Source organism: Moschus berezovskii, chromosome 25, assembly GCF_049115385.1.
Source record: "Moschus berezovskii isolate FMDL1 chromosome 25, NW_MosBer_1.0, whole genome shotgun sequence".
In the NCBI taxonomy this organism is placed as follows: Eukaryota; Metazoa; Chordata; class Mammalia; order Artiodactyla; family Moschidae; genus Moschus; species Moschus berezovskii.
Window position 1 is genome coordinate 37,708,522 of NC_142484.1, and position 19,177 is coordinate 37,727,698.

A 19,177-nucleotide genomic window follows, 5' to 3' on the forward strand; every position below is an offset into this window, starting at 1 on the left:
ATTTGCATGAAATATTCCCTTGGTATCTCTAATTTTCTTGAAGAGATCTCCAGTCTTTTCCCATTCTCTGTTTTTCTCTATTTCTTTGCATTGATCACTGAGGAAGACTTTCTTATCTCTCTTTGCTATTCTTTGGAACTCTGCATTCAAATGGGTATATACTTCCTTTTCACCTTTGCCTTTAGCTTCTCTTCTTTTCACAGCTATTTGTAAGGCTTCCTCAGACAACCATTTTGCTTTTTTGCATTTCTTTTTCTTGGGGATGGTCTTGATCGCTGCAGCCTGTACAGTGTCACAAACCTCTGTCCATAGTTCTTCATGCACGATGTCTATCAGATCTAATCCCTTGAATCTATTTCTCACTTCCACTGTATAATTGTAAGGCATTTGATTTTGGTCATACCTGAATGGTCTAGTGGTTTTCCCTACTTTCTTCAATTTAAGTCTGAATTTGGCAATAAGTTGTTCATGATCTGAGCCATTGTCAGCTCCCAGTCTTGTTTTGCTAACTATATAGAGCATCTCCATCTTTGGCTGCAAAGAATATAATCAATCTCATTTTGGTATTGACCATCTGGTGATGTCCAGGTATAGAGTCTTCTCTTGTGTTGTTGGAAGAGGGTTTTTGCTGACCAGTGTGTTCTCTTGGCAAAACTCTATTAGCCTTTCCCTGCTTCATTCTGTACTCCAAGGCCAAATTTACTTGCTATTCCAGGTATTTCTTGACTTCCTACTTTTACATTCCAGTTCCCTAGAATGAAAAGGACATCTTCTTTGGGGAGAGTACATCATGGGAAATGCCAGGCTAGATGAATCACAAGTTGGAATCAAGTTTGCCAGAAGTATCAACAACTTCAGATATGCAGATACTACCACTCTAATGGCAGAAAGCAAAACGGAACTGAAGAGTCTCTTGATGAGGGTGACAGAGGAGAGTGAAAAAGCCGACTTAAAACTCAGCATCCAAAGAACGAAGATCATGGCATCTGGTCCCATCACTTCATGGCAAATAGATGGGGAAAATTTGGAAGCAGTGACATATTCTCTTTCTTTGGGCTCCAAAATCACTGCTGATGGTGACTGCAGCCATAGAACTAAAAAACTCTTGCTCCTTGGAAGGAAAGCTATGACAAACGTAGATAGCATATTAAAAACCTGAGATAGCACTTTGCCAACAAAGGTCCATATAATCAAAGCTATGGTTTTACCAGTAGTCATGTATGGATGTGAGAGTTGGGCCATAAAAAAGACTGACAGCCAAACGATTGATGCTTTCAAACTATGGTGCTGAAGAAGACCCTTGAGAGGCCCCTGGACAGCAAGGAGATCAAACCAGTCAATAGTAAAGGAAGTCAACCCTGAATATTCATTGGAAGGACTGATGCTGAAGCTGAAGCTCCAATACTTTGGCCACCTGATGTGAAGAACCAACTCACCAGAAAAGATTTTGACTATTTAGGAACATTTTCCAGAAGTCTTCTATTGCCTTTTAATCAGCTCCAATCATAGCTCTTTTAATTGCATTGATCCTAAACTTATTATGATTCCAAGCGATTTAGAGACTAATTGTTTTTGGCACACAAACCCTTGACACATTTATATTAAACCTCATTGGCACTTACTCAATTGATGCTTCTTGGCAACTGCTCTGTTAGTTATTATCAACTGGCAATCAGATTTTAATCAAAGTTTTAATCTTAACTATGTACTGAAAATTTACATGTGGTCCATGCCAGCCAATTTAGGGGAAAAGAAGCCCAAGTGGTTCTTTGAATTTTGGCTCAGTGATCGTCAACGTTGACACCAATGTGATTCTAATTCAATGCTACACAGACTGATCCAATATGATATACGAAAGAAAAGGGGGTTGTTTGAAGAATAAGGTGTTTAAAACATCTATCATTTAAAAGTATAATTTGTGACACCAAAATCATAATTTAGAAACACAAGTAGGATAATAACTGTCTTTTAGAATCTAGCAAAAAAAGTGTAAATCCTACTAGGGTTTATGCCCATTTGTTCACTTGCATAATGGCTGGTTGGTGTCAAACACTGGTCAAGCATGTGGACTCTGGAGTACTATTCCCTGAGTTCAAGCTCAGTTCCAACATTTACAAGTTGTGAGCCTCAGGTACACTTTAAAACTCTCAGCCTTAGTTTCCTCATGTGTTAAATGAGGATCAGAGTCACATTTCCAAGACAATGTTGTGGTGAGGATCAGATGAATTAATTAAAGAAAAGAACCATTTGCCACAGTTCCAGGTTTCTCACATACCCCCTAAAGAAGTTGGAGACTGTAATTATGCCATGGTATGCACTCAAATAACTGTGAGACAAAAAGATAAAGTGCTATAAGAAAGGTACAGATAAAACTCTCTAGCTACACTGTCTTTCAATTTACTTTTTAATGGAAAAGTTATAAACCAGAGAAGGAAGAAAATGATGCTGGCAGGTATCCCTAAAATAAAAAAGAGCAAACACAGAGAAAGAAAATCAGTGGAGGATTTAAAATGTTCTTTTTGCTGTGACATCTAACCTCCTGCTTCCAAATTTTCCAATATAATAGTATAAGCACTTTTAATGAAGAGCTGATACCACATTGCTGTTAATCCATGTGACCCAAGTGGTTCACAAAACAGGGGTTAACGGTGTCAGTATTTCTAACAAATAATTAAATCTCAACAAGCAGCCAGATGTCCAGAGTGGGTGGAGCATTGCAATATAAGATGTCAGAGACGGAAAGTGCATAGTCTCTGAGGGCACCCTTAAGCGGCTAGGAGCATTTCAAATGTTACTTTGCTGGGGCTATAAGAAGATTCAAAGTATATGGCCCAGAAACCAATAGTAAATAAACACCTGGTACCTTAGAGTAAGATCAGGAAGGCTGGACTGAGCTACTGAGCACACATGAAACCTGGAACTGGTGGCTCCACAGTAAAGAACCTGCCTGCCGATGCAAGAGATGTAGGTTTGATCCCTGGGTCAGAAAGATTCCCTGGAGAAGGACATGGCAACCCACTCCAGTATTCTTGCCTGGGAAATCCTTGAGGAACCTGGTGGGCTACAGACCATGGTGTTGCAAAGAGTCACACGAGACTAAATGACAACAACAATAGTAGTATAGGACAAAGGCTTACAGCCGGGATTCTCCAATTTTGATATGCATTTGGATTATCTGCGGATCTTATTAAGAAATGCAGATTCAAGTTCAGTGGTTCCAGGGTAGGCCTGAGAGTCTGTATTTTCACAGCAGCGCACTGATGCTGATGCTGCTGGTCTGAGGTTTCTCCTTTTGAGCAGCCAGGCAGTAGAGCACAGACCCTTCTTGGGTTTGGGCTGTGGCTCGTTCTCTCACCAGCCACCTGACCTCGGCCAAATCAGTGAACCTATCTTTGAGTCATTTTTTGTTTTTTAACCTGTAAGAGGAGGATAAGATCAGTATCTAACTAACATGGCTGATGTGAGGGCTAAATTAATTAATGAAGGTAAAGCATTTAAAACAGCACCCAGTAATGAGCAAGCACTCAATAAATGTAATTTATGAATAAGTAAGGATTTCTCATTATAAACATTAAGCCAGTCAACAGAGATGAACATCCCACAAATTTTAATTGAGTTTAATTCACCACAATAATTTATTTTAAGTCATTAATGTCAGCAATCACATTAATCTCCATATCTGAACCTTGGCATGTTATAATTTTTCAAGTCAATGAACTCAAAAAAGAAGCTAATTAACAATTCTCTTGGTGGTAACAACACTCAGAGGCACGAACTTGTCATGATATAACATAAACTTCTTAATCTACTTTTTTCATGAAGAATGCAGTACAAATAAGAACCGAAATATTTACAAATAACTGAAATGTACCATGCTAGTAGCCCCACAGCATTATAAACAGATTGTTTTTTTTCCCCTTTGTATTAATCTCTTTTTACAGCTAGAATTATTCTATTTGTTTATGGCCTATCTCTCTCATCATGAATTTAAGCTCCTTGAGAGACAATTGTTATCTTACACATGGCTATATCTCAGCATATAGCTTGCTGCTTGATATTAGACATACTTAATAAACAAATGTTTGCAAAAATATGAAATAAATTGCTGAATATACATCTCCATTGCACATTTCACTCACTTATAAAGAATACATTGAGTGTGATTTTTTTTTCTTCTGATCATTGTTCTAGGTGCTAAAGTCAAGTTGCTTCAGTTGTGTCCGACTCTTTGTGACCCCTGGACTATGGCTTCCCAGGCTCCTCTGTCCATGGGGATTCTCCAGGCAAGAATACTGGAGTGGCTTGCCATTTCCTCCACCAGCCCAGGTGCTAAGGATGTAGAAACAAATAAGCCATAGTCTGTACGTTCAAGGAGTTTGTGGTCTAGTTGGGAGCAGAGTATGTGAACAAATAATTGAAAATAAGATCAATCCCAGATGGGTAGGGGATACACAAGGAGAATGTTCATAGACTAGAGGTATGAGTGGGATAGAAAATTTCAGTTAAAGGAAGAAATCATGCAATTTTACAAAAGTGTGAAATAGATAAACAGAAACCTTAGATAGAATGAGTGCTTTTGTTAAGTCCATAAATTGTGTCCAACTCTTTTGTGACCCCCTTGGACTGTAGCCTGCCAGGCTCCTCTGTCCATGGGACTCCCCAAGCAAGAATACTAGATTAGGTTGCCATTTCCTTCTCCAGGGCATTTTCCCGACTCAGGGATTGAACCTACATCTTCTGTTTGGCAGGTGGAACCTTTACCACTGAGCCACTAGGAATCCAGATAGAATGTATACTAAGGAGCATGAATAGTCCTAGAAGTTAATAGTAGAGACAAAGGCAAGGTCCATATCACAGGAAATAACAAGGTGTCTTCTATTCTATAACAAGTATGAGCTATGATGGAAGGATAACTTAAAAGATAAACACTAAAAGAAAAAAATCTCCTCATAAGGAACACTAATATACAGAATGACTGTAACAGAGCATGCTGTTTCTTAATATCTATTCTCTTCTCCTTATAAACTGTCACCACAATAAAAAATTAAATACCCTAACTTCTTTCAGCTAAGTATATAGTCCATGACTATTCTTAGTCAATGAATGAGTTGACTCTTGTGTGTAATTTCTGGAAGTGTCCTTAAAAATGGGGAACACATCCTTCTTAATGTTCCTCTCTGCTGCCTAAAATATGATGCAATGGTTGGAACTATAGCAGCCATTTGAGCCATGAGGTGATCAAGAAACAGAATTTCTAAAATTCTAGAAAAGGTTAAGACAGAATGACTCCAGGTACCTTAAGCCCATGTTGAAATTGTGTAGCTTCCAATTTCATGTATGTGAGAGATTTTTCCCCCCAACTAATTTCTCTGCTCTTATTTTGGGATTTGTATGCCACTTATTCTAATTCTCAGTGTTACACATATAGCAATACTGAAGGGTTTCATTAAAGATATAAAAGGGTTACTGAAGGAAAGGAAGGAGATTCCTAGGAGACAGGGCATCAGAGAAGGACCAACATGTGCATGAAAATCATCAAGAATACAGAAAGAAACCAAGAGAACTTCTGTGTAGTGGGAACACAGATTATATGGGAAAGAAGGCAGCAAGAACTGGGAAGGGAAGACGGGCACCAGGAAAAAGCCTTAAATATCATACTAAAATGTTTAGATTTTATGAGGCAATTAAGGGCCATGAAAGGTTTTTAGATAGTTAAATGATGGAACCATAACTGGTTTTAACAACTCAGAGAACTATGTGGACTTAGAAGGAAAAGCAAGAAACAGCTAAGTTCAGAGTCAACTGCAGGAATCTGAGAGAGTAAAGATGCTCGGACTAAGGGCCTTAACAATGAAGAATACGAAAGAGAAAAAAAAAATTAAGCAAACGTACTATGCAAGAATCAGTAACCACATAAGGGCAGGGTTATGAAGCAAAAGGAAGTTAGGATGACCTCTGGAAATGTAAAATGGCTTGGTCAGTTCAGTGATGTTATTCCCTAAGACAGGGAATGAAGAAGCAAGCAAGAAAAATAAAACATGAAAATGAAAGTCAGACTTTGGGGACTAGAGAAAGAAAAAGAAAAGAAAAACAGGAATACTGAAAATATAGTTGTCTTTTTTCCTGTATTTCAGTTCAGTTCAGTTGCTCAGTCGTGTCCGACTCTTTGCGACCCCATGAATCACAGCACACCAGGCCTCCCTGTCCATCACCAACTCCCGGAGTTCACTCAAACTCATGTCCACAGAGTCGGTGATGCCATCCAGCCATCTCATTCTCTGTCGTCCCCGTCTCCTCCCACCCCCAATCCCTCCTAGCATCAGACTCTTTTCCAGTGTTTAGGTTGCAATTTAAATGGCATTTCCTCCAATAAGTCTTCTCCAAATTCTCTTTCTAAAGAAGCCACTGCCCTCTCCAATCCCACTCTTACATCACTTCATTTTCTTCACAGCACTATTATTTTATAACTTCCTTTTTATTGTATACTTCGATTAAACTATAAGGTCCAAGACACTGAAAATTTGTTTGATCCTAATGATGGAAATCAAGTGTCCCTGACATATTAGGAGGCACTGAAAATTTCTGTTATTTGACTGTATCACAGCACCTAAGTGCAGTGTGGAATGCTGAGATTAAAAACAAAAATTAAAATATAAAGGGAATAAGCCATCACGTAGATAAGCTCCCTCATCTGACAGATGACAAGGAACATGGGCTCCAGCAGTGCCTATAAAAACTTGCCCCAAATGACACAACCAATTAGGTGGGAAGAGGCAGAAGACCCGAGTTCAAGTTCAACTGCCATTTACTAATGACACAAGAGTCATGAGAATTGCATGACCTCAAGTATCTGTTTCATGAGGTTTAAAAAATATTGCTTCCTTCACGTATGTTTTGAGAATTAAATAAAATACATACAAGCTTGTTCTTCAGGATTCTCACCCAATCTGTCCCGAATCATTCATTCTCAACTCTTCTTATTTATTACATACAATCATACAACGACATCATTAGTACCACTTCTAGATCTCTTTCCAGCTTGTTTTAACTTTCACAACACATATTTCATATATTTGCAAATTTCATGTTTACCACACTATGGAACAATTTTCCTCTCTCTGTAGCTCTTTGACCTTTTATTAATGAGGTGTAAAACTACACTTTGTTTGACCTTCGCTGCTTTTGTGTCTTTCTCAGTCTCTTAAGTGAGTAACTCAGCAAATTAAACTTTATTACAACTACTGAGAGGCAGGGAGCATAACACAGTTTTCTTATTGCAGGCCCCTCACTACATGCTGTGTGACCTTGGACAAGTTACAAACCTCTTTGGCCTAAGATTCCTCACCTGTAAAGTAGAGATGACAATAACCTTTACAAGGTTATTATGGAGATTGCATAAATTAACAAATAAAAAATTAAACGGTTCCCAGTATATGTTTCAAAAAGTATTAGTGTTTATTTTTCTTCCTATTTATTACACCATGTATGAAATTGCTCAGATAATTCTTTTACCTAGTGCTACGAAATTATCTCCAATTTTCCCCATTTATGTTGGTGGCAGGGACGAATACTAGTCCACTGGTGGGTGGAGCTGGGTGTTATCCCTCTATTCAGTTCAGTTCAGTCTCAGTCGTGGCCAGCTCTTTGTGACCCCATGAACTGTAGCAGGCCAGGCCTCCCTGTCCATCACCAACTCCCAGAGCCCACCCAAACCCATGTCTGTTGAGTCGGTGATGCCATCCAACCATCTCATCATCTGTCATCCCCTTCTTCTCTTGCCCTCAATCTTTCCCAGCATCAGGGTCTTTTCAAATGAGTCAGCTCTTCACATCAGGTGGCCAAAGTATTGGAGTTTCAGCTTCAACATCAGTCCCTCCAATGAACACCCAGGACTGATCTCCTTTAGGATGGACTGGTTGGCTCTCCTTGCAGTCCAAGGGACTCTCAAGAGTCTTCTCCAACATCCCAGTTCAAAAGCATCAATTCTTCAGCGCTCAGCTTTTCTTTATAGTCCAACTCTCACATCCATACATGACTACTGGAAAAACCATAGCTTTGACTAGCTGAAACTTTGTCGGTGAAGTAATGTCTTTGCTTTTTAATACACTGTCTAGGTTTGTCATAACTTCTCTTCCAAGGAGCAAGCATCTTTTAATTTCATGACTGCAGTCACCATCTACAGTGATTTTGGAACTCCCAAAAATAAAATCTGTCACTATTTCCATTGTTTCTCCATCTATTTGCCATGAAGTGTTTAGACAGGATGCCATGTCCTTAGTTTTTCTGAATGTTGAGTTTTAAGCCATCTTTTTCACTCGCTTCTTTCGCTTTCATCAAGAGGCTCTTTAGTTCTTCTTCGCTTTCTGCCATAAGGGTGATGTAGTGTTTAGACAGGATGCCATGTCCTTAGTTTTTCTGAATGTTGAGTTTTAAGCCATCTTTTTCACTCGCTTCTTTCGCTTTCATCAAGAGGCTCTTTAGTTCTTCTTCGCTTTCTGCCATAAGGGTGATGTCATCTGCATATCTGAAGTTACTGATATTTCTCCCAGCAATCTTGATTCCAGCTTGTGTTTCATCCAGCCCAGTGTTCCTCATGATATACTCTGCATATAACTTAAATAAGCAGGGTAACAATATACAGCCTTGATGTACTCCTTTTCCAATTTGGAACCAGTCTGTAGTTCCATGTCTGTTTCTAGCTATTGCTTCTTGACCTGCATACAGATTTCTTAGGGGGTAGGTCAGGTGGTCTGGTATTCCTGTCTGCTTCAGAATTTTCCAGAGTTTGTTGTGATCCACACAGTCAAAAGTTTTGGCATAGTCAGTAAAGCAGAAGTAGATGTTTTTCTAGAACTCTCTTGCTTTTTTGATGATCCAACATATGTTGGTGATTTGATCTCTGGTTTCTCTGCCTTTTCTAAATCCACCTTGAATATTTGGAAGTTCACGGTTCATGTACTGTTGAAGCCTGGCTTGCAGAATTTTGAGCATTATTATGAGTGCAATTGTGAGGTAGCTTGAACTTTCTTTGGGATTGGAATAAAAACTGACCTTTTCCAGTCCTGTGGGCACTGCTGAGTTTTCCAAATTTGCTGACATATTGAGTGCAGCAGTTTCACAACATCATCTTTTAGGATTTGAAATAGCTCAACTGGAATTCCATTGCCTCCATTAGCTTTGTTCATAGTGATGCTTCCAAAGGCCCACTTTACTTCACATTTCAGGATGTCCTGCTCTTGGTGAGTGATCACACCATTGTGGCTATCTGGGTCATGAAGATCTTTTTTTATAGTTTTTCTGTGTATTCCTGCCACCTCTTCTTAATATATCCTCTGCTTCTGTTAGGTCCATACCATGTCCGTTCTTTATTGTATCTATCTTGGGATTAAATGTTCCTTTGGTGTCTCAAGTTTTCTTGAAGAGATAGCTACTCTTTCCCATTCTATTGTGTTCCTCTGTTTTGTAGCATTGATCACTGAGGAAGGCATTCTTATCTCTCCTTGCTATTCTTTGGAACTCTGCATTCAGAAGGGTATATCTTTCCTTTTTCTCCTTTGCCTTTAGCTTCTCTTCTTTTCTCAGCTATTTGTAAGGCCTCCTTAGACAACCATTTTGCCTTTCTGCATTTCTTTTTCTTGGGGATGGTCTTGATCACTACCTCCTGTAAAATGTCATGACTGGTTTAATCTCCTTGATGTCCATGGGACTCTAAGAGTCTTCCCTAGCACCACAGTTCAAAATCATCAATCCTTCAGGCTGTTGGATGGGGCCAAATCTTGGTGCCAAAACGGCAACCTCTAGTAGAGCACAGGGTAATGAATAAGGCTGGGGCCTTTGCTACCACTGTTCTTCTCACAGTGAGTCACAGCTGAACCCCACCTTCCCAGGAGACTTCCAAGATCCCCAGGTTGGTCTGGCCCATACTTCAAGAGGGTCACTGCTTTGCCCTAGGTCCCAGTGCTCAGGAAACATTGTGTATGCCTCTAAGAGTGTAATCTCTGTTTTCCCTAGACCTGTGTAGCTCCTGCACTCTAGTCCCACTGGCCTCCAAAGTCAAACACTCTGGGGGCTCCTCCTCCTGATGACAGACCCTAGGCTGGGAAGCCTGACATGGGGCTCAGAACTTTCAATCCTGTAGGAGAACCTCTGTGGTATAATTATTTTCCATTTTGTGGTTTGTCACCTAGCAGGTATGGGATTTGATTATATTGCAAAAGTGACCATCCTACTGTCTTACTGGAAGAAGAATATCTTTGGATATAGAATCGATGGATGCAGAATCTCTTTTTTGGATGTCCCAGTCTTTCTTGCTGATGGTTGTTCAGCAGTTAGCTGTGATTCTGTTTCCATGAGCAGAGCTGAGAGCAAGGTCTTCTACCCCACCGTCTTGCATCTTGCCTCCTCCCTCCTGCAGTGTTCTCCATTTGACAGCTCTGTCAGGGGTTCTCAACCTGGGCTGCATACAGGAATCATATGGAAAGGCTTTCAGCATTCCAGTGTTGATGCCCGGGTTACAGTCAGGCCCAGTAAGGACTCTCTGTTACTGGAATCCAGGCATCAGTATCCTTAAAGCACACAAAGTGATAAACTGTGCAGTTAAAGTTCAGAACCACTGCTTCAGGGGATCAGGAAAAGTAATAGCAATCTGTGTAAAAGCAACAAACAAAAATCCCCTGAAATTGTCTTTAAAGAGATACTGATTATGATGGGCTATTGTTTATCTGCTCCTCTCAGCACACTGCTTGACCTATCTGGCTTTTTTTTATCTCCTGACTATATTTCCTTCATGTAAAACCTCATTAGACTGCTATTCTCTGAGTTCGATGCTCCTGAGTTTCCAAAATGAACCACCTCTGGGAAAAACATCATTTGGATCACTTGATGGAAATCAGAATAATCAAAACATATTGCTATTAAAGCTGCCTGTGAAGCAGAAACTATGCTTTTTCACCAAAGAAAAAACTCAGGAAAGTTCACCTTGCTAATCAAATATTCAAACAAATCTGGAACTCCTAAGTGACCATTGAGAAGAAATAATTTAGGCTGAGATATAATACACGGAGGAAAGAAAAGACACATGGGGAATTCAACCATTGAAAACCATGTAGTAGAAGGCTTCTGTTATCCATGTACAACAAAGCCACTTTCTCCTAGATCCTGTAGTTACAGGAAACTGAATTAGTCGCATCTTTTAAAGACCAAGTCTTCGAAAAAGGTTTTTGCTTAAAATGTTATTTACTTTAAAGATGGATTTCTGCTACAAAAAATCATAGATCAGAGGTAACTAACTGCACTGCACTAGGTTCAATATTAAGTGCTTCATATTAATTATTTCATTTGATGAATGAACCTATGAGGTAGGTGACGTTATCCCATTTTACAGATGAGGCAACTAAGCTGCAGAACTTTAATGTAACTTGCCCAGTGTTATAGGACTAGCAGGTAAATCCAAGAAAGACACAAGTTTATACCTGCCAGAAAAGACAGTCAAAGTAATCTCCACTGAAAATATTATAGAGTTCTCAGAAAGACAACTAGCTACTAAAAAAAAGACATTTTTTTAATATAAAAAGGGTTGAACCAAAGATAGACATCAACAGAAAGAAGATGTGCAAAAATTCAAATAATGATGTGTGGGCACCAAAAGCATGATCTATATTAGAAGAGTCACAATAGAAACACTGGATTTGTCTAACTTTCCAGAGAACAAATACCTGTAGTCACCCTTCAAGAACTAGTTTGTAAATAGTGAATGCAGTAAAGTCCATTTAAAAGTCCAGTGAAATTTAACAAGAGAAAGGCAAGGTTATAAACTACTCTAAGCATCACATGAAATTCCTGAAGTCCCAGTAAATAATCTTTTAGTATTTCTGCTTTCTTTTTTTTTGAGACAAATCTGAAGTAGGGGTTTCTAATTTCATTGCAATGATAATGTGCTTAAAATTGAAGGGAAATGGTATAAAGATTTTAATCCATTTTTCTTTATTATTCTGATATCATGTCCTTTACTGATTTTGCTTTTTACTCAACCATCACTCTTTTTTTCTCTTTCTTCTATTTGAGCCCACCCAACTAACTGTGATCTCCTTTATCATATATGACTGCCTTTATTTTTATTTCAAAACTGTACATGAAGAAAAAAAGTATTTTAAAAGCATTTACTTTGAAAGTAGTTGTTATGAACAAGCATGTTAAAACTTTTGCAAATTAAGCTGATAAATTGGGCACCACTCTCAGATGGCAGCAGGCATCTCAATCCACACGGTCATGTGGTTCAAATTAAAGCACACACATTTTCCTGGCAAGTTACTTTTTTAGATAAAAAAAGTATTCTATATCAAAACATCTAAATTTGAATAATACAACTGAATATAACAGTGACAAATTCAACTTTAATTGAAATCCTACTCTATGCATGGACTTGAGTTTAGATAGTCCCTGAAACTTAAAGATAAGCTAAATATTTTGGATAATATTGAATGATGATTATTAAACAAGGAAGAATGTTTTAAATAGGATTTTGCATGATAACAATGGTCATCACTTGTTGAATATTTATTATGAGCAGGCAATATCTAATTGTTTCTAATGCTTCCAACCAGTGATTGCTATAGTTTTTTTACTGAGTTTTTCTATCTGTAAAATGTGTGTGAGCATGCATTCTCATATGCACTAGAGTATATATTTGCACAAAAGTGATAAAACATATTTATTATAAAGTGTATTCAAATGTTGATATTAGAAATGATGAGAAAATATAAAGAAAAAGCATCTGATACTTCATAGATCATCTTTAGCATTTCCTGGGAGAAAGCTCTCATACTGGAAAAGGTAACTAATTATGCTGTTTGGCAGAGACCACTGGTAGTCCCCAAATATTTAGTGTCCTTTCCTTGCATAGGATGGGATCTTCATTTTTTATCTGGGCCCATGTCAGCTCAGAATGAAGATTATATACATATGGCCATCCATTGCAGCTAGGTGTGGCTTTGTGCCTAAGTTCTAATCCTTGGGATACAATGGGAAATTGTATTTCCTTCTCAGAGGTGCTTTCAGAGGCAGGAGCCATGCTGTAACTCTGCCCACCTGCTTCTTGGTTTGTCATCACGGAGGCTCTGTGCACAAAGGCAGCATGCAAGGATGGCAGAGCAAGTAGACAAGGGGCTTAGGTCCACTTAAGACCCTGTAGAGCAACTCAGATATTCCAGGTCTGGAGACTCACTCATGGACTATACAGGTGGGAGAAATACATTTCTGTCTTGCAAGAGCATTGTTATTTTGGTCTCTGTAAAATGTATATGAAAATATATACTAAATAATGCACCATGCAAGACAGTTACTACTCCTACTTGAGGGAAAAGATGAGGGAAAAGTATCAGAGAAGTCAGTTTTCCAAGGTTAGCCAGCTAATGTATGGTAGGATCTAAAGAGCCCAGTGTCCATCCTCTTTCCACTAAAGGAGGCAACCTCCTGTGAGAAAACACTATAAAATCAAGGAGGAAGAAGACATTAATTGTGCCTAGAAGGACTGATGAGGGCTTCCTGACAGAGGTGATAATTTAATGGGATCTTAATATATGGACACGGAGGATAAGGCTTTCTAGGCTAATGCAACAAAGCAAACAACAGCAGGGTGATAAGGAAGCATAGAAAAGGCTCAGGAAAAGCTTGTGACTCATTTTTCTTAAGTAATCACTATTGCTTCTTGGCTTTATTTATTCAACATATATTTCAGAGTACCGACCACAAAAGTAGGCACAGAACAAGAGGAACAGCAGTGAAATAAAAGATATCTACAAATTCTCAAACAAAGATGATACTACTGGACCACAGAAAGGTCTAAACCTCATATCAAGCAAACAAGGTCTTAATCAGACTCCGCCTTACCCTTCCAGCTTCATGCTACACTGCTGCTCTAAGCTTCAGCCACACATAAGTCAGGACATATGAGTTTCCAGATGTAAGATCTTTCCCCATACTGTTTCCTCTCCCTAAAATGTACTTTCTCTACTTTGCCTGGATACGTGTTACTCTTCAAAGAGCCAGCTAAAATTCTACCTTTACCTGACTTCCTCAAAGGAGATGGCTCTTTATAGCATATTCCCTTAAAGCAGTTTCCAAACATCTTTGTTCATTCATTTATGCAGCCAGGCAATCCAGCAAAAATATGACAGTTTATAGAGGTACAATGGTGGGAAAGATGAAGTAAATTTTCCCTATGTGCTTGAGGTGTTTATATTCTAGGAAGAAGTATCAGTCATTAGAGAACAGTTATAAGGGGGGGTGTGTGTGTGTGTGTGCGCACGCGTGTGTGTGCATGCTTAGCCGCTCAGTTATATCGGAGTTATAAGGTAGCATGAGAAATTCGGGGGCTTCCCAGGTGGTGCTAGTGGTAAAGAACCCACCTACCAATGTAGAAGATGTAACAGATATGGGTTCCATCTCTGGGTTGGGAATATCCCCTGCAGGAGGGCATAGCAACCCACTCCAGTATTCTTGTCTAGAGAATCCCATGGACAGAGGAGCCTGGCAGGCTACAGCCCACAGGGCCACAAAGATTTGGATACAACTGAAGAATTGATGCTTTTGAACTGTGGTGTTGGAGAAGACTCTTGAGAGTCCCTTGGACTGCAAGGAGATCCAACCAGTCCATTCTAAAGGAGATCAGTCCTGGGTGTTCATTGGAAGGCTGATGTTGAAGCTGAAACTCCAATACTTTGGCCACCTCATGTGACGAGTTGACTCACTGGAAAAGACTCTGATGCTGGGAGGGATTGGGGGCAGTAGGAGAAGGGGATGACAGAGAATGAGATGGCTTGATGGCATCACCGACTTGATGGACATGAGTTTGAGTGAACTCCAGGAGTTGGTGATGGACAGGGAGGCTTGGCGTGCTGTGATTCATGGGGTCGCAAAGAGTCGGACATGACTGAGCGACTGAACTGAACTAAACTGAAGTGACTTAACACAAACACATGACAAAGTCTATGAAGCGAAAGCAGAATCTGAAGTAGAAGCATCTACAGGGGATACTATGCCTAACCTTAGCTTCCCTGAAGAAGCATTATTTAAAGCTGAATCCTTTTGGATAAGTTAGAATGAACCACGCTGTCACTATGCGTTATCTGCTAGATTCCAATAGACCATGAGAGACCATGCTTTTTAAGAGCATCCTATATGATTAAAGAAACGACACGAGGACTAAATGCTGGCTCAGATTAATTCTAAGTGTGTTACACTGACTGCAGTGAGTCTCTACAGCTTCATTTCATGCTTACTGTATGCAGTATTTCCTCCCCTCCCCTCATCCCTTCTTCAGTCTACCATGCAGACACTTCTTCAGGTGTCTGCTAGCACCTCTCATATTTTAGGGTGCATAAGAATCACCTGGGATGCTTGTAAAAACATGTAGACTCCTTGGCCCTTACCTTAGAGATTCTGATTCTTTAGGTCCAGGGTGGGGCTAGAGATTCTGCAATTCTAGTAATCTGCCTGGGAAAATCTGAGGCTGCCAGTTCAGAGACTGCCTCTTGAGTAGCAATGTCATAGAGAAACTATACAAATCCTTCCCAGGACTTTCTATGTTGTTCTTAACCTGCTCTGCCAGGCTGAGCTCCTTAGAGCAACAGTGGCTTCTCTGCCTAGGTATGTGCGGCATGTACCTTCAGAGTGACTCACATCCATTATCATATTCTTCCCTTGGACAACTGTCACTTTGTTTTCCACCTTAGACATATGACAAGCCCACGTGCAGGGAGTGATGTGTATGTTGATGAACGGTTCTGAGTAGAGTGGCCAGCAAAGTGCCCTCTATAAGGGAACCACAAGGAAAAAAGATTGAAGTAGATTTCTGAATGGTTAAGTAGATCAGCTGTCTTCTACCTATTTCTTGATTTTTTTTAAAAAAGGAATTATTCCAGTTTATATGGGAGTTTTACAATTTCATGGAAAGAAAATTATAGGAGAATCAGTGAACTTTTAAGAAAACTTTCAGTATTGCTTGCATTTACCTCCATGTGTGTCACGTAAAAGAACCTTCAAATTTAACAAACATTTAAGGGCCATGAGCACAGGGACCATGTCTTCCACGTGAACATATCCCACAATTTCCTAGGAGAGTGATGATTATTTAGATGACTTAAAAATACTCAAGTCTAAGAAGAGGGAAATGAAACCAACTCATAAAAGATGGGAGAGTAATTTTATCATTAATTAGACAATATATATATAAAGCACATAGAATAAAGTGTCCCTTCAATAAATATTAGTTTCTTCCTCTCTTAATATCTAGAAGAGCTCTGTCTGATAGAACTTTCTGGAATGATGACTATATTCTATATCCATACAGTTGAATATGGTACTCACCATATTGGCTACTAACACTTCAAATGTGGACAGTAAGACTGAGGAACTTATTTTCAAATTTTATATTATGTTAATAAATTTAAATAACCACACGAGGCTTATAGCTACTGTCTTGGAGAGAACAGGTCTAGAAGCTTGGCCACTAAATATGTCTCCATCTGTTGAACCTATTCTTTTTCCTATAGATACGTTTCCTATGCATATGTTTAAGGTGAACAAGTGAAAAGGGCAGTGGCCCCGCAGACCAAAAGGTGTGGTGAGAGAACAAAAGACAGCTGGGTCTGAATCAAAAAAGGAAGTTTCTGCCATAGTGACTAGCTTCTCAAACTTTAATATGCATATCAATCACTGGAGTTCTTAAAAACACAGATTTAATAAATCATCAGTGGGAACTTAAGATTCTGTGCTCACATATCTTCCAGCTAATAATGATGCTGCTAGTCAATGGGTCACATTTCAAATAGCAAAGATCTAGATGGAGGTAGGCCCATGGACCTACCTAACTGCTATTGGCCCTACCACTGAACCAGCTATTTCTTGTTTCAGGAGCTCCAGATTAAGTCAAAGGCATGCTCTGTTTTAACAAAGGGACCCCTCCACCCAGTCTTACAATGAACAATTATTAAGCATCTCCTGTACCCTAGGAAGAAGAATAACTTCTGAAAGGCACACATTATTATTCTCATTTAACAAATAATAAAAGAGTGGTTTCGATGGATAATTTGACCTAACCAAAACTTAGGCAAGTACTAACTAGCAGAGGCGGGCTTAGAACCCAGTTGCTTCTGAATTCAAAGCCTAGTCTCTCTCATTAGACTCTTGTTACACAAAGTGTGATACAAAGTATGATGCACAATTGAACATCAGCTTCACCTGGAAGCTTATTAGAAATTAAGACTCTCAGAATCCATTTCCAAACCTACTAAATCAGTACCTGCTTTTTACGATCTCTAAAAGATTTTTACCTACATTAATATTTGAGAAATACTATGATACTCCATCTTTTGCCTTTTAGAGCAAAATAACAAATGGAAAGGGATCGGCTGAGTGTGGCAGTTGAGAAATGGATTCAGGTTGGCTAGATTGGACGGTGGACCAAATATTGATAGCTTTGCCTGTATTGCTAAATTCCTATTGCCTGATGGGCATAGTTAAGCCAGTATGAAGCTGTTTTCTGGCAGGTAAAGATTTTTCATTTCTAGATAATACCACAAATCCAGCAGATAAAAATATCAACAACACAGTTTTAACAGTGTTCATGGGAAAAACCACAAAAAGAAACAAACTTGTTTGCTGAAAACTAAATATACTAAATGGGCTTCCCAGGTGGCTCAGTAGTAAAGAATCCGCCTGCCAACTCAGGAGATGTGGGTTTGATCCTTGTGTTGGGAAGATCTCCTAGAGAAGGAATTAGCAACCTAGTCCAGTATTCTTGCCTGCAAGAAGAGCCTGGTGGGCTACAGGCCATGGGGTCGCAAAAGAGTCAAACTTAGAAAATGCACTAAAATCATCAAATTCTTCCAAACTATTTCACCACTAGAATGGTTCAAAGAAACAAACAATTCTGCTTTCTCTCCGTTCATAGATAATTCTGAAAAACCATCCAATTAAAAGTGACTAGTAGCCTAAATCACAAGGGTCTATTATTGTACAAAGTGACTCAAATAAATTCACGCTTAACTGGCCAGTTCTATGACCAAGTGCTTGGTCATCCCATCTCCACAATACAGCAACTTCCTCCTCAGAGGGCTCTTACTTTCGGTTTCCTGCCCCTGGGATCAATCAGAAATGCCATTTATTAACCTCACTTAATAACACCTCCTAGTCTCCAGCCCATTCTTTGGCTCCCAACTGAACCTAACTGCTAATTTGACTGCTTCTCTATGTCCCTGAGTCCACATTATCTTCTCATTCCCTTCTCTTCTCACCAGCCTTCACTCACACTGCCAGCCTTTCCTTTGTCTGTTTTATCCCCATTAAACTATGCTACTGTCCTCCGCCCCAGAGTTATAGCTCTATCTGTACCCAGTGACCTTTCACATTTAAAGTGCTCTATAAAAATCTCACTGGGAATATTATAAGAACATTATGATGGTTTTTAAATAGCTTTTATATAAATGATCTTCTTGGCAGTCAGATGTCAATACGATGGATGATACCACTAAGGACTCTCAGTATTTTTGTAACCTCTTTCCTCTCCTTCTCTCTCTCCCTCACTTTCCTGGGAGGGAAGACACAGCTCTGAAATTTCTGGAACAAATTTCCTTGTCTCCACTATTATTTCGATCTCTGGAAACAAAGTTTCAGACAACAAAGTGTCTCACAGGGAAGTAAAATCATCATACTGCCAATTCTTGCTGGACGTTCCTTTTATTTTTCCATATTTTCCCTTAAACATGCTCAATAAGGTAGACACCCATTCCCTGTGTCAGTTGAAACAGGTCCCTTTGACATTTTAATTGTTTATTCCTCCTAATACTTTTAAAGACCAAGATTCCTTCTTTCTTAACTTTTTTTACAATGGGTCATATACACATTCTTAGTCATTTTATTTAAAGTTTTGGTGAAATTAAACAAGAAATTAGTTTCCTTCAGCAAATATTCACTCCTTCCTCTACTTTGAACTTGGCAATATGACTTGCTTTAGCCACTAGGGTGTTAGTGGATATGATGTGAGCAGAGGCTATGTCTGGGCTTGTGTCTTGGGCGTGTCCTCTTTCATCACAGTGAAAATAACATACTCTGGGGAGTAATGTCCCACTCCCTGGGCCCCAGAATCAAATATGTGAAGCAGTAATACCCCAGCCAACTT

The 19,177-nt window shown here is 39.3% G+C and overlaps 1 protein-coding gene across 11 annotated transcripts in view; it reads right to left on the reverse strand.

Annotated features, from left to right (window-relative positions):
• DLG2 (discs large MAGUK scaffold protein 2) overlaps nucleotides 1-19,177 on the reverse strand; it is a 1,481,746-nt gene that overhangs the window by 878,572 nt on the left and 583,997 nt on the right. The gene's annotated exons all lie outside the window — the stretch shown is intronic.